We start from the raw sequence: 17,084 nt of genomic DNA, 5'->3' as shown, positions 1-17,084 counted from the left end.
CCGCTAGGGCTCCCTGTTGTTGGGGGGCTCCGCTAGGGCTCCCTGTCGTTGGGGGGTTCCGCTAGGGCTCCCTGTTGTTGGGGGGCTCCGCTAGGGCTCCCTGTCGTTGGGGGGCTCCGCTAGGGCTCCCTGTCGTTGGGGGGCTCCGCTAGGGCTCCCTGTCGTTGGGGGGCTCCGCTAGGGCTCCCTGTCGTTGGGGGGCTCCGCTAGGGCTCCCTGTTGTTGGGGGGCTCCGCTAGGGCTCCCTGTCGTTGGGGGGGGCTCCGCTAGGGCTCCATGTCGTTGGGGGGCTCCGCTAGGGCTCCCTGTCGTTGGGGGGCTCCGCTAGGGCTCCCTGTCGTTGGGGGGCTCCGTTAGGGCTCCCTGTCGTTGGGGGGCTCCGTTAGGGCTCCCTGTCGTTGGGGGGCTCCGCTAGGGCTCCCTGTCGTTGGGGGGCTCCGCTAGGGCTCCCTGTCGTTGGGGGGCTCCGCTAGGGCTCCCTGTCGTTGGGGGGCTCCGCTAGGGCTCCCTGTCGTTGGGGGGCTCCGTTAGGGCTCCCTGTCGTTGGGGGGCTCCGTTAGGGCTCCCTGTCGTTGGGGGGCTCCGTTAGGGCTCCCTGTCGTTGGGGGGCTCCGCTAGGGCTCCCTGTCGTTGGGGGGGCTCCGCTAGGGCTCCCTGTCGTTGGGGGGCTCCGCTAGGGCTCCCTGTCGTTGGGGGGCTCCGCTAGGGCTCCCTGTCGTTGGGGGGCTCCGTTAGGGCTCCCTGTCGTTGGGGGGCTCCGCTAGGGCTCCCTGTCGTTGGGGGGCTCCGCTAGGGCTCCCTGTCGTTGGGGGGCTCCGCTAGGGATCCCTGTCGTTGGGGGCTCCGCTAGGGCTCCCTGTCGTTGGGGGCTCCGCTAGGGCTCCCTGTCGTTGGGGGGCTCCGCTAGGGCTCCCTGTTGTTGGGGGGCTCCGTTAGGGCTCTCTTTTTTTGGGGGGGGGTGAATTTTAGGGTAATTAGGAGAATATAAGGGTAATATAAGGTCTATATAAGGGGGCAATATAAGGGTAATATAAGGGCTATATAAGGGGCTATATAAGGGGCAATATAAGGATAATATAAGGAGGGTATAGGGCACTATAAGGAGTGAGACGGAGAGCAGGGAATGTTAAGGAGGCATGTTGCCCGGGGTGGCCTCCCCCCCTCCTAGGCTTCCCCCCCCCCTGGGCTCCCCCCACCCCATGGGGGGGTGTTACAGCTGTCTGCTCCCCCTCCCCCCCCTCACCTTACCTCACCCCTCCCCCCCCTCACCTTACCTCACCCCTCCCCCCCCCCCTATCAACCCTTCCTCACTCCTGCCTCCCTCTCTCCCCTCCTCAATCGATACCTGCCCCCCCCCCCCCGGGCTGGTGCCGGCTGGCCCGGCCGGCTGGTACACGCGGGGTCGTGGTAGCCGGCCCGTCATCTTAGAGAGCCGGATAATTTAGCGAACCTGCCAATTTTATAGCGAAGCTCGGTGAACCCCAGACATTTATACGAGGCCGAAGGAGTAGCCAAGTCAGGTGTATCGAACACGTTAACGAGCAACACGAACACAACAACAACAACAGCCTCCAGGAATGTAAACTTTAAGACACGTCTGGTTCAGGTAAACCAGCTAGCGTGTTCCCGCCACATGGGGGACTATATAGACTATATATATATAAACTATAGAATATCTATATACACTGTAGATTATGTACATATAGACTATGTAACAAAAATGCACATAACTACACTCAAACAACTATAATGTCAAGGATGAGGTGATGAATGTGTAGATATGAACTATAGTTCATGTCATGAGTGAGTATGAGTTGTGAGGGAGCCAGACCGTAGGCCTAAATCCGGCAAGAATTGATTTCTTGGGATATTGGAGTAATTTGCGATGTGGCAACAGTGGGCCGGATGGAGCAGTGTTCGAGGGGAGACTACGAGGGGACGTCAGTGTGCTGGCAGCTGCGGGGGAGGACGCACGCATCCCTCCTGGCGTCCCTTTGAGATATCTCTCGTCATCCGTCACTCACCCGGCGGAGTGTTGGAGTGTAGTGGGTGGGTGTAGGCGGCAAGATGGCGGCGTGACGGGTGTGTGTGTGTGTGTGTGTGATGCTGGCTCCTGGCTAGTGTACCGGCAGGACCTGTGTATCTCTCTCTTGACGACGCTACATCCCTGCTACAGGTGAGGCTATGTACACCCCTCCTCCCTCACACACGTGCACACACACACACACACACACACACACACACACACACACACACACACACACACACACACACACACACACACACACACACACACACACACACACACACATACACACACACATCATCATCATCATCATATGCCAGCATATGCCAGGTTGGCTAACATAAGAACGGCCTTTAGAAACTTGTGTAAGGAATCTTTCAGAACATTATATACCACATATGTCAGACCAATCCTGGAGTATGCGGCTCCAGCATGGAGTCCATATCTAGTCAAGCATAAGACTAAACTGGAAAAGGTTCAAAGGTTTGCCACCAGACTAGTACCCGAGCTGAGAGGTATGAGCTACGAGGAGAGACTACGGGAATTGAACCTCACTTCGTTGGAAGACAGAAGAGTTAGGGGGGACATGATCACCACATTCAAGATTCTCAAGGGAATCGATAGGGTTGATAAAGACAGGCTATTTAACACAAGGGGAACACGCACTAAAGGACACAGGTGGAAACTGAGTGCCCAAATGAGCCACAGAGATATTAGAAAGAACTTTTTTAGTGTCAGAGTGGTTGACAAATGGAATGCATTAGGAAGCAATGTGGTGGAGGCTGACTCCATACACAGTTTCAAGTGTAGATATGATAGAGCCCAGTAGGCTCAGGAACCTGTACACCTGTTGATTGACAGTTGAGAGGCGGGACCAAAGAGCCAGAGCTCAACCCCCGCAAACACAACTAGGTGAGTACACACATGCACCAACATTCAAATGCACGCACACACAAACACACGCACACACAAACACACGCACACACAAACACACGCACACACAAACGCACGCACACACAAACAACACACCGAGAAGGACAAGGAAATATGTGAAACATTAAACAGACCCAAAAAGTATTTGTGCAAAATGAGGGTTTTGGAAGAGCCAGATACAACACGGGGTTCAGAGGTCAGCATTAAGTACAAGAGCCAGATACAACACAGGGTTCAGAGGTCAGCATTAAGTACAAGAGCCAGATACAACACAGGGTTCAGAGGACAGCATTAAGTACAAGAGCCAGATACAACACGGGGTTCAGAGGTCAGCATTAAGTACAAGAGCCAGATACAACACAGGGTTCAGAGGACAGCATTAAGTACAAGAGCCAGATACAACACGGGGTTCAGAGGTCAGCATTAAGTACAAGAGCCAGATACAACACGGGGTTCAGAGGACAGCATTAAGTACAAGAGCCAGATACAACACAGGGTTCAGAGGTCAGCATTAAGTACAAGAGCCAGATACAACACAGGGTTCAGAGGACAGCATTAAGTTCAAGAGCCAGATACAACACGGGGTTCAGAGGACAGCATTAAGTACAAGAGCCAGATACAACACGGGGTTCAGAGGTCAGCATTAAGTACAAGAGCCAGATACAACACAGGGTTCAGAGGTCAGCATTAAGTACAAGAGCCAGATACAACACAGGGTTCAGAGGACAGCATTAAGTACAAGAGCCAGATACAACACAGGGTTCAGAGGACAGCATTAAGTACAAGAGCCAGATACAACACGGGGTTCAGAGGTCAGCATTAAGTACAAGAGCCAGATGTAACACGGGGTTCAGAGGACAGCATTAAGTACAAGAGCCAGATACAACACGGGGTTCAGAGGTCAGCATTAAGTACAAGAGCCAGATACAACACGGGGTTCAGAGGACAGCATTAAGTACAAGAGCCAGATGTAACACTGGGTTCAGAGGTCAGCATTAAGTACAAGAGCCAGATACAACACGGGGTTCAGAGGTCAGCATTAAGTACAAGAGCCAGATACAACACAGCGTTCAGAGGTCAGCATTAAGTACAAGAGCCAGATACAACACGGGGTTCAGAGGACAGCATTAAGTACAAGAGCCAGATACAACACGGGGTTCAGAGGACAGCATTAAGTACAAGAGCCAGATACAACACGGGGTTCAGAGGTCAGCATTAAGTACAAGAGCCAGATACAACACGGGGTTCAGAGGTCAGCATTAAGTACAAGAGCCAGATACAACACGGGGTTCAGAGGACAGCATTAAGTACAAGAGCCAGATACAACACGGGGTTCAGAGGACAGCATTAAGTACAAGAGCCAGATACAACACGGGGTTCAGAGGACAGCATTAAGTACAAGAGCCAGATACAACACGGGGTTCAGAGGACAGCATTAAGTACAAGAGCCAGATACAACACGGGGTTCAGAGGACAGCATTAAGTACAAGAGCCAGATACAACACGGGGTTCAGAGGTCAGCATTAAGTACAAGAGCCAGATACAACACGGGGTTCAGAGGACAGCATTAAGTACAAGAGCCAGATACAACACGGGGTTCACAGGACAGCATTAAGTACAAGAGCCAGATACAACACGGGGTTCAGAGGACAGCATTAAGTACAAGAGCCAGATACAACACGGGGTTCAGAGGTCAGCATTAAGTACAAGAGCCAGATACAACACGGGGTTCAGAGGACAGCATTAAGTACAAGAGCCAGATACAACACGGGGTTCAGAGGACAGCATTAAGTACAAGAGCCAGATACAACACGGGGTTCAGAGGTCAGCATTAAGTACAAGAGCCAGATACAACACGGGGTTCAGAGGACAGCATTAAGTACAAGAGCCAGATACAAAACAGGGTTCAGAGGTCAGCATTAAGTACAAGAGCCAGATACAACACGGGGTTCAGAGGACAGCATTAAGTACAAGAGCCAGATGTAACACTGGGTTCAGAGGTCAGCATTAAGTACAAGAGCCAGATACAACACGGGGTTCAGAGGACAGCATTAAGTACAAGAGCCAGATGTAACACTGGGTTCAGAGGTCAGCATTAAGTACAAGAGCCAGATACAACACGGGGTTCAGAGGACAGCATTAAGTACAAGAGCCAGATACAACACGGGGTTCAGAGGTCAGCATTAAGTACAAGAGCCAGATACAACACGGGGTTCAGAGGACAGCATTAAGTACAAGAGCCAGATACAACACGGGGTTCAGAGGTCAGCATTAAGTACAAGAGCCAGATACAACACGGGGTTCAGAGGACAGCATTAAGTACAAGAGCCAGATACAACACGGGGTTCAGAGGTCAGCATTAAGTACAAGAGCCAGATACAACACGGGGTTCAGAGGTCAGCATTAAGTACAAGAGCCAGATACAACACGGGGTTCAGAGGTCAGCATTAAGTACAAGAGCCAGATACAACACGGGATTCAGAGGTCAGCATTAAGTACAAGAGCCAGATACAACACAGGGTTCAGAGGTCAGCATTAAGTACAAGAGCCAGATACAACACGGGGTTCAGAGGTCAGCATTAAGTACAAGAGCCAGATACAACACGGGGTTCAGAGGACAGCATTAAGTACAAGAGCCAGATGTAACACTGGGTTCAGAGGTCAGCATTAAGTACAAGAGCCAGATACAACACGGGGTTCAGAGGTCAGCATTAAGTACAAGAGCCAGATACAACACAGGGTTCAGAGGTCAGCATTAAGTACAAGAGCCAGATACAACACGGGGTTCAGAGGACAGCATTAAGTACAAGAGCCAGATACAACACGGGGTTCAGAGGACAGCATTAAGTACAAGAGCCAGATACAACACGGGGTTCAGAGGTCAGCATTAAGTACAAGAGCCAGATACAACACGGGGTTCAGAGGTCAGCATTAAGTACAAGAGCCAGATACAACACGGGGTTCAGAGGACAGCATTAAGTACAAGAGCCAGATACAACACGGGGTTCAGAGGTCAGCATTAAGTACAAGAGCCAGATACAACACGGGGTTCAGAGGACAGCATTAAGTACAAGAGCCAGATACAACATGGGGTTCAGAGGTCAGCATTAAGTACAAGAGCCAGATACAACACGGGGTTCAGAGGACAGCATTAAGTACAAGAGCCAGATACAACACAGGGTTCAGAGGTCAGCATTAAGTACAAGAGCCAGATACAACACGGGGTTCAGAGGACAGCATTAAGTACAAGAGCCAGATGTAACACTGGGTTCAGAGGTCAGCATTAAGTACAAGAGCCAGATACAACACGGGGTTCAGAGGACAGCATTAAGTACAAGAGCCAGATGTAACACTGGGTTCAGAGGTCAGCATTAAGTACAAGAGCCAGATACAACACGGGGTTCAGAGGACAGCATTAAGTACAAGAGCCAGATACAACACGGGGTTCAGAGGTCAGCATTAAGTACAAGAGCCAGATACAACACGGGGTTCAGAGGACAGCATTAAGTACAAGAGCCATATACAACACGGGGTTCAGAGGTCAGCATTAAGTACAAGAGCCAGATACAACACGGGGTTCAGAGGACAGCATTAAGTACAAGAGCCAGATACAACACGGGGTTCAGAGGTCAGCATTAAGTACAAGAGCCAGATACAACACGGGGTTCAGAGGTCAGCATTAAGTACAAGAGCCAGATACAACACGGGGTTCAGAGGTCAGCATTAAGTACAAGAGCCAGATACAACACGGGGTTCAGAGGTCAGCATTAAGTACAAGAGCCAGATACAACACAGGGTTCAGAGGTCAGCATTAAGTACAAGAACCAGATACAACACGGGGTTCAGAGGACAGCATTAAGTACAAGAGCCAGATACAACATGGGGTTCAGAGGACAGCATTAAGTACAAGAGCCAGATACAACACAGGGTTCAGAGGACAGCATTAAGTACAAGAGCCAGATACAACACGGGGTTCAGAGGACAGCATTAAGTACAAGAGCCAGATACAACATGGGGTTCAGAGGACAGCATTAAGTACAAGAGCCAGATACAACACGGGGTTCAGAGGTCAGCATTAAGTACAAGAGCCAGATGTAACACGGGGTTCAGAGGTCAGCATTAAGTACAAGAGCCAGATGTAACACGGGGTTCAGAGGTCAGCATTAAGTACAAGAGCCAGATGTAACACGGGGTTCAGAGGTCAGCATTAAGTACAAGAGCCAGATGTAACACGGGGTTCAGAGGTCAGCATTAAGTACAAGAGCCAGATACAACACGGGGTTCAGAGGTCAGCATTAAGTACAAGAGCCAGATGTAACACGGGGTTCAGAGGTCAGCATTAAGTACAAGAGCCAGATACAACACAGGGTTCAGAGGACAGCATTAAGTACGAAGAAGCGTTTCTAGACGAAGTGGACAAAAATGTTCAAGCTGTTAGGCAGGAACAAAGCAGTCTACCCTGACAGAGTTTCCCCTTGGGTCCTGAGAGAATGTACACCCGAGCTGAGCATTCCACTTTAAATTATTTGTTCAGACTTTATGCACAGGACTCTTGGCAGATGTGTGGAACACGGAAACATAGCTCCAGTCTATATAAATGGTGGGTGGCCCTCTAAATTATTGACCCGTATCGTGGTAGTCAAAACGTTATCAGTAATAATTACAACAACATGGGCAGAAGAACTGGGGAGAAATGATATAATAACAGACAGACAGTTTGGTTTTCGATCAAGAAGATCGTGTGTAATAAATCAATTATCACAATCGACTTGAGAATGGTCCAGGACGGACCGAAACGTGGTCGTCCCTTCGCCTTCTAGTGTGTGGTCTGGTCAACATACTTTAGCCACGTTATTGTGACTCCTCGCCTGCTGATGATAGGGGCAAAATAAGTTTATATATTTATTTATTTATTTATTTATTTATATACAAGAAGGTATATTGGGTTTATAGAGGACAGAGACTTGAAGTTTGACATTCTTGTACAGTGACCAGCACATAGCGTCTCCGGCAGGTCCTTAATCTAATATATCATTTTAAGAAGGTAACTTCAAGCAAAATTAAAGAAAAATTTACAGGTACATTGTAAGAAAGTATATAAATACATTTTAAGAAGGTATAAAAATGCATTGTAAAAAAGTATAGAAAAATACATTGTATAAGAAATTTGAGAGGAAAAATAAGTAGGAACATTAAAGTAAATTTAGGGGTTAACCAGCGGTATATTTTAGCATAATTTGAGGATTATTGCAAGATATAATGTTGTAAATTATGTGTATAACATGATGTAAGATAACAGCAATGATAACAGTGGTAAAGTTATATGGTTTAGGCACATATATTGGTGGAGTGGGCAGCACTAGATACAGTGTGGGGCTTGAAGCACAAGGCAGGACAGGCACATATATTGGGGGAGTGGGCAGCACTAGATACAGTGTGGGGCTTGAAGCACAAGGCAGGACAGGCACATATATTGGGGGAGTGGGCAGCACTAGATACAGTGTGGGGCTTGAAGCACAAGGCAGGACAGGCACATATATTGGGGGAGTGGGCAGCACTAGATACAGTGTGGGGCTTGAAACACAAGGCAGGACAGGCACATATATTGGGGGAGTGGGCAGCACTAGATACAGTGTGGGGCTTGAAGCACAAGGCAGGACAGGCACATATATTGGTGGAGTGGGCAGCACTAGATACAGTGTGGGGCTTGAAACACAAGGCAGGACACTATGAGGATGATATTAGGGACTTTTTGGTGTTGTTTTTGAATAAGGCAAAAGTTGGACAACTTTTCAATTCACTAGGGAGTGAGTTCTATAGTCTGGGTCCCTTTATTTGCATAGAGTGTTTACACAGATTAAGTTTGACTCTGGGGATATCAAAGAGATATTTATTTTTGGTGTGGTGATAATGGGTCCTATTACATCTGTCCAGGGAGAGTTTCAGAGCAGGATTTCCACTTAGGAACAAGATTTTGTAAATGTAGTTGACACAAGAAAATGTATGGAGTGAGATTATGTTTAACATGTTTAGTGATTTAAACAAGGGAGCTGAGTGTTGTCTGAAAGCAAAGTTAGTTATTGTTCTGATAGCTGATATTGATGGGTTTGAGGTAGTTTGCAGTGATTGGACCAACACCTGCTAAATGAAATTCATTGTGACTAAATGTCATGTTATGGAATGTGGACTAGGAGATAATTGATAACACACACAAACTTAATATTATGTGTGAAGACATTAAAAAGTTTGATAAAGAAAATGCTGTATGGGGTGATGCTGGATGAACTATGTTCTAGGGGATGTCATGCAAGGAGTCTGATGCTACGGTATTTTTTTTAAATACATGGATGGTGAAATATTAATGCAATTATTCATGACCTATGTGAGACCAAAACTATAATGTGCAGCAGTTGTATGGTGGCAATATTTCAAAAAGCACACCAATAAACTGGAAAATGTACAAAGACATTGAACTAAATGGCTACGAGGAGAGGCAAGAGGTGTTAAATATGCCCAAGCTAGAAGATGAGACATGATCACTACATACAAAATAGGAACAGGAATCGACAAAATTGGCCAAGAGCTTCAAGAAGACGAGGACATGACTTCAAGCTAAGGTGCAAAGTCAAAAGGAGAAATAGTAATACGACCGTGACACCTCCCCCTGTCACACCCTGTCACACGCTGTCATAATACAGTGACACCTGCCCCTGTCACACCCTGTCACACCCTGTCATAATACAGTGACACCTTCCCCTGTCACACCCTATCATAAGACCATGACACCTTCCCCCTGCCGTCACACCCTGTCATGACACAGTGACACCTGTCCCTGTCACACCCTGTCACAAGACATCATAATTGTGTGTTTATATATATGCATATTACTTCCCATATATGTAAAAGGCGTAATTAAGATAAGCATTAACACATAAAATCTATGTTGAATTAATACTCTGATAGTTATCAGGCATTGTTCAAGGGTTTAGAGCCGGGACCCAAGAGCACGAGCTCACCTCGCATGCAAGTGCAGCTATGCGAGTACACCACCACGGTTAACGAACCCTGAATTGTTTGGCATGTAAGAGTTGCATTAGAAGTGAATGCCTGTAGTGTGACAGTAGTTCACAAGTTCACACTATTGATTATTGATGCACTCTTCATTACTGCCTCCGCGACGCGTCTTACGTGATTCCAAATTATCATCTTCATTATCATTATTATTATTATTATTTGGTTGGTATTTAATGTCACTTAAGAAGCATATAATTATAAGGGTTGGCTGCAGTGTAGTGGTTAGCTCACTGGTCTAGCATCAACGAGAGGACCTGGGTTCGAGTCCTAAGCAGGGTAGAAGGAGTGGGAAGTGAAGGGTTCACTACCCTTCATCCAGCGGTATTTGGAGTCCTGCTGATCCATTGTATATCTTAAGAGATAAGTTATTATTATTATTATTATTATTATTGATATTTATGCACCATTTGGGAGCTTGTTCTGATAAGAGTCCTTAATCCTATCATATAGAAAAAATGTGTATATTTTGCTAGTCTTCAATCACATAAATAATATGTGAGTATAGAAGACTACACACACACACGTACACACGCACACACACACACGCACACACGCACGTACACACGCACACACGCACGTACACACGCACACACGCTCGTACACACGCACACACACACACACGCACACACGCACGTAAACACGCACACACAAACAAATGTGACAAACATTGACATTGGATGACAAACGAGAGGGCCTCATAATGGTCATGAGAGATATTATTGTACAAGCAGATAAAGATAAATCACGACTGTTGATACTGGGGGACTTCAACTTTAGAGCAATAGACTGGGAGGCCTATGAAGCAAGAACGGAGGACTTTTGGACATGCAGATTTGTGAACCTCATTCTGGAGACATTCTTGTATCAACACATAAAGCAAGCCACAAGAATGAGGGAAGGAGATGTACCGTCAGTACTGGATCTAGTATTCACCAGGAAAGAAGAAGAGATATTTGACATCCAGTACCTTCCTCCCTTGGGAAAGAGTGATCACGTCCTGTTAGACATTAAATATGCTTTAAGATATCATCTAGAAGAAAATGGGGACATTGAAACAGTTGATAAACTCGATTTAAGGAGAGGCAACTATGGGGAACTTCGAAATTTTTTTAATGAGTGTAATTGGACAGAATTGTTGCTAGGCAGGGAAGTAAATGAAATGTATGCCAAATTTTTAAAAATATACGATGAAGGCACACAAACATTCATACCAAAACAGAGATGCAGGGCCAGAAAACAGGATTGGTTCGACAGAAATTGTGAGAGGGCAAGAGACCAAAAGACACAAAAATGGAATCAGTATAGGAAGAAGCCAAACCCCCAAACATACCAGCGATACAAAGATGCGAGAAACAACTATACAGCAGTAAGGAGAGAGGCAGAAAGAAATTTTGAAAAGGGGATAGCAGATAAATGTAAAACAGAACCGGGCCTATTCTACAAATTCATAAACAACAAATTGCAGGTAAAGGATAATATCCAGAGGTTGAAAATGGGAAACAGATTCACGGAAAATGAAAAGGAAATGTGTGAAACATTAAATGAAAAGTTCCAAAGTGTGTTTGTACAAAATGAAATCTTCAGAGAACCAGACACAATAAGAATTCCAGAGAACAACATAGAGCGGATAGAGGTGTCTAGAGATGAAGTGGAAAATATGCTAAAGGAGCTCGGGAGGAACAAAGCAGCTGGCCCAGATGGCGTTTCACCATGGGTTCTGAGAGAATGTGCATCTGAGCTCAGCATTCCACTTCACCTGATCTTTCAGGCATCCCTGTGTACAGGAATCGTAGCAGACGTGTGGAAACAGGCTAACATAGTTCCAATCTACAAAAGTGGCAGCAGGGAAGACCCCCTCAATTATAGACCTGTATCATTGACAAGTGTAATAGTGAAAGTATTGGAAAAGCTAATCAAAACTAAATGGGTAGAACACCTGGAGAGAAATGATATAATATCAGACAGACAGTATGGTTTTCGATCTGGAAGATCCTGTGTATCGAATTTACTCAGTTTCTATGATCGGGCCACAGAGATATTACAGGAAAGAGATGGTTGGGTTGACTGCATCTATCTGGACCTAAAAAAGGCTTTCGACAGAGTTCCACATAAGAGGTTGTTCTGGAAACTGGAAAATATTGGAGGGGTGACAGGTAAGCTTCTATCATGGATGAAAAATTTTCTGACTGATAGAAAAATGAGGGCAGTAATCAGAGGCAATGTATCGGACTGGAGAAATGTCACAAGTGGAGTACCACAGGGTTCAGTTCTTGCACCAGTGATGTTTATTGTGTACATAAATGATCTACCAGTTGGTATACAGAATTATATGAACATGTTTGCTGATGATGCTAAGATAATAGGAAGGATAAGAAATTTAGATGATTGTCATGCCCTTCAAGAAGACCTGGACAAAATAAGTATATGGAGCACCACTTGGCAAATGGAATTTAATGTTAATAAATGTCATGTGATGGAATGTGGAACAGAAGAACATAGACCCCACACAACCTTTATATTATGTGAGAAATCTTTAAAGAATTCTGATAAAGAAAGAGATCTAGGGGTGGTTCTAGATAGAAAACTATCACCTGAGGACCACATAAAGAATATTGTGCGAGGAGCCTGTGCGATGCTTTCTAACTTCAGAATTGCATTTAAATACATGGATGGCGATATACTAAAGAAATTGTTCACGACTTTTGTTAGGCCAAAGCTAGAATATGCAGCTGTTGTGTGGTGCCCATATCTTAAGAAGCACATCAACAAACTGGAAAAGGTGCAAAGACATGCTACAAAGTGGCTCCCAGAACTGAAGGGCAAGAGCTACGAGGAGAGGTTGGAAGCATTAAACATGCCAAAACTAGAAGACAGAAGAAAAAGAGGTGATATGATCACTACATACAAAATAGTAACAGGAATTGATAAAATCGACAGGGAAGATTTCCTGAGACCTGGAACTTTAAGAACAAGAGGTCATAGATATAAACTAGCTAAACACAGATGCCGAAGAAATATAAGAAAATTCACTTTCGCAAACAGAGTGGTAGACGGTTGGAACAAGTTAAGTGAGAAGGTGGTGGAGGCCAAGACCGTCAGTAGTTTCAAAGCGTTATATGACAAAGAGTGCTGGGAAGACGGGACACCACGAGCGTAGCTCTCATCCTGTAACTACACTTAGGTAATTACACACACACGCACGTACACACGCACACACGCACGTACACACGCACACGCAGGGGGGCCAGTGGCTGAGTGGACAGCGCTTGGGACCCGTAATCCCAGGGTCCGGGTTCGATCCCGGGCGAAGGCAGAAACATGTTGGCAGAGTTTCTTTCACCCTGATGCGCCTGTTACCTAGCATTAAATAGGTACCTGGGGGTTAGACAGCTGTTACGGGCTGCTCCCTGTGGGGGGGGGAAGTAATTAGTAACAGTTGACTGATTGACAGTTGAAAGGCGAGCCGAAAGAGCAGAGCTCAACCCCCGCAAGCATAACTAGGTGAATACACACACGCACACACGCACACACACACACACACACACACACACACACACACACGCACACACGCACACACGCACACACGCGCACACGCGCACACACGCACACACACACACACACACACACACACACACACACACACACACACACACACACACACACACGCACACACGCACACACACACACACACGCACACACGCACACACACACACACACACACACACACACACACACACACACACACACACACACATGAAATAATAAAATTAGGCGAAGGGAGCAGGAGGCTGAACACAAGGTATCATCTGGGAGGTGAAATCCTGCCAGAGTCAAATAGAGAGAAGGATCTGGGGGTTGATATCCCACCGATCCTGTCCTCAGAATACAGAACATGTGTCCCTGGGAATGTGTCTATGTGTACTCACCTAGTTGTGCTTGCGGGGGTTGAGCTCTGGCTCTTTGGTCCCGCCTCTCAACTGTCAATCAACTGGTGGGGTGTGTGTGTGTTAGATATAAATATATGTAGTAGACAAAATAGAGGAAAAATAGATTGGTTAGGAAGGCGGGGTCCAAGAGCTAATATCTCGATTCTATTATATATTAGTATATATCGGCTAAGCTCTTCTGATTGGCCAATCCGTAACACATGCAGCTGTTTGGCCTAACCAAAGACGAACGAACCCAACCAACCCCTCTAACGTGTCGAGGCCGAGGCATATTAAAGTCAGTATTACAATGCTTCAAGTCTTCCCATTACCGGCCATGTTGTAGCGTAATGCTCGACTCCTCCACGACCGACTTAGTGTTGACGTAATATATGAGTGTTATGATGAGTGATGAGTCACTCCAGCAGACAACCGGTGCTCCAGAGACCGTAACTCATCGTTAAAGAGACGTAGGAGGGACCTGAGTGCGCCTTTAGGCCGCGTCGGTCAAGGTGGTGACGCCATGCGCGGGAGATTTGATAAAACAAATGCTACAAGATGCAGTCCAGAGACGTCTATACTGGGCGGGGGGGGGGGGGGGGGGAGGGGGGGCGGGGGGGGGCGGAGGGAGTGGGAGGGGGGTCATGGGGGGGATGGTGTGGGTGTGAGGGGGTAATGTGTGGGGGGGGGAGGTATATTGGGGGGGGGGGGGGTAATATGAACCTCTTGACTGCACTTAAAGACGAACCTACCGCCTGTGGGGAGTTGGTCGCTAGCTCTGGGCCCCCGCCTCCCCCTCCCACACTCGCACGAAGGTTAGACAACACTGCTGATATTAACACTCTTCATCCACTCCAAAAAATCATTTTCAATAATATTGGATTCCCTGAACCTCCGCGAGGCTTCTTTCACGCATTCCTACACTCTTGTGTTTATATCTTGAACTGCGCTACTGTGTACTGTACTGTACTGTACTGTGTACCGTACAACACTTCCCCTGTAGCTGGCACCAGCTGGGGGAACCTCCCTGCAGCAGGCACCAGCTGGGGGAACCTCCCTGCAGCAGGCACCAGCTGGGGGAACCTCCCTGCAGCAGGCACCAGCTGGGGGAACCTCCCTGCAGCTGGCACCAGCTGGGGAACCTCCCTGCAGCAGGCACCAGCTGGGGGAACCTCCCTGTAGCAGGCACCAGCTGGGGGAACCTCCCTGCAGCAGGCACCAGCTGGGGGAACCTCCCTGCAGCAGGCACCAGCTGGGGGAACCTCCCTGCAGCAGGCACCAGCTGGGGGAACCTCCCTGCAGCAGGCACCAGCTGGGGGAACCTCCCTGCAGCAGGCACCAGCTGGGGGAACCTCCCTGTAGCAGGCACCAGCTGGGGGAACCTCCCTGCAGCAGGCACCAGCTGGGGGAACCTCCCTGCAGCAGGCACCAGCTGGGGGAACCTCCCTGTAGCTGGCACCAGCTGGGGGAACCTCCCTGTAGCAGGCACCAGCTGGGGGAACCTCCCTGCAGCTGGCACCAGCTGGGGGAACCTCCCTGCAGCAGGCACCAGCTGGGGGAACCTCCCTGCAGCAGGCACCAGCTGGGGGAACCTCTCTGTAGCTGGCACCAGCTGGGGGAACCTCCCTGCAGCAGGCACCAGCTGGGGGAACCTCCCTGCAGCAGGCACCAGCTGGGGGAACCTCCCTGCAGCAGGCACCAGCTGGGGGAACCTCCCTGTAGCTGGCACCAGCTGGGGAACCTCCCTGCAGCAGGCACCAGCTGGGGGAACCTCCCTGTAGCTGGCACCAGCTGGGGGAACCTCTCTGTAGCTGGCACCAGCTGGGGGAACCTCCCTGTAGCAGGCACCAGCTGGGGGAACCTCCCTGCAGCAGGCACCAGCTGGGGGAACCTCCCTGTAGCTGGCACCAGCTGGGGGAACCTCTCTGTAGCTGGCACCAGCTGGGGGAACCTCCATGCAGCAGGCACCAGCTGGGGGAACCTCCCTGCAGCAGGCACCAGCTGGGGGAACCTCCCTGCAGCAGGCACCAGCTGGGGGAACCTCCCTGCAGCTGGCACCAGCTGGGGGAACCTTCCCGCCGCAGCTGTCCGAAGTAGCAGGCTATAGAGGCAAGAAACTCCCCGCCGGTTAAGACGAACCAAAACAAACTTTGGGAAGCGACCATAAACACGCCACATTCCTCCGTGCGGCCCGCCAGTCATCACGGCGAGTACCCGGCTTCACCACCACCTCCAGTGCCCTCCACGGGGACTCCAAGCCTGGGGACCATGACTAGTGCCCTCCACGGGGACACCAAGCCTGGGGACCATGACTAGTGCCCTCCACGGGGACACCAAGCCTGGGGACCATGACTAGTGGCCTCCACGGGGACACCAAGCCTGGGGACCATGACTAGTGGCCTCCACGGGGACTCCAAGCCTGGGGACCATGACTAGTGCCCTCCACGGGGACACCAAGCCTGGGGACCATGACTAGTGCCCTCCACGGGGACACCAAGCCTGGGGACCATGACTAGTGCCCTCCACGGGGACACCAAGCCTGGAGACCATGACTAGTGGCCTCCACGGGGACACCAAGCCTGGGGACCATGACTAGTGGCCTCCACGGGGACACCAAGCCTGGGGACCATGACTAGTGGCCTCCACGGGGACACCAAGCCTGGAGACCATGACTAGTGGCCTCCACGGGGACACCAAGCCTGGGGACCATGACTAGTGCCCATCACGGGGACACCAAGCCTGGGGACCATGCCTAGTGCCCTTCACGGGGACACCAAGCCTGGGGACCATGACTAGTGGCCTCCACGGGGACACCAAGCCTGGGGACCATGCCTAGTGCCCTCCACGGGGACACCAAGCCTGGGGACCATGACTAGTGGTCTCCACGGGGACACCAAGCCTGGGGACCATGCCTAGTGCCCTTCACGGGGACACCAAGCCTGGGGACCATGCCTAGTGGCCTCCACGGGGACACCAAGCCTGGGGGACCATGACTAGTGGCCTCCACGGGGACACCAAGCCTGGGGACCATGACTAGTGGTCTCCACGGGGACACCAAGCCTGGGGACCATGACTAGTGCCCTCCACGGGGACACCAAGCCTGGGGACCATGACTAGTGGCCTCC

General features: G+C 49.2%; 1 protein-coding gene across 1 annotated transcript in view; it reads left to right on the top strand.

Annotated features, from left to right (window-relative positions):
* Nucleotides 1-1,939: 1,939 nt before the first annotated feature.
* The window catches only part of LOC123770163 (uncharacterized), a 38,399-nt gene continuing 23,254 nt past the window's right edge, over nt 1,940-17,084 (top strand). Inside the window, exon 1 of the mRNA XM_045761837.2 lies at nt 1,940-2,176. The gene's annotated coding sequence lies outside the window, so the exon portion shown is untranslated. The remainder of the gene's footprint in view (nt 2,177-17,084) is intronic.

This window comes from Procambarus clarkii, chromosome 14, assembly GCF_040958095.1.
Source record: "Procambarus clarkii isolate CNS0578487 chromosome 14, FALCON_Pclarkii_2.0, whole genome shotgun sequence".
NCBI lineage: Eukaryota > Metazoa > Arthropoda > Malacostraca > Decapoda > Cambaridae > Procambarus > Procambarus clarkii.
This window is presented reverse-complemented; position numbering and strand designations above follow the sequence as displayed.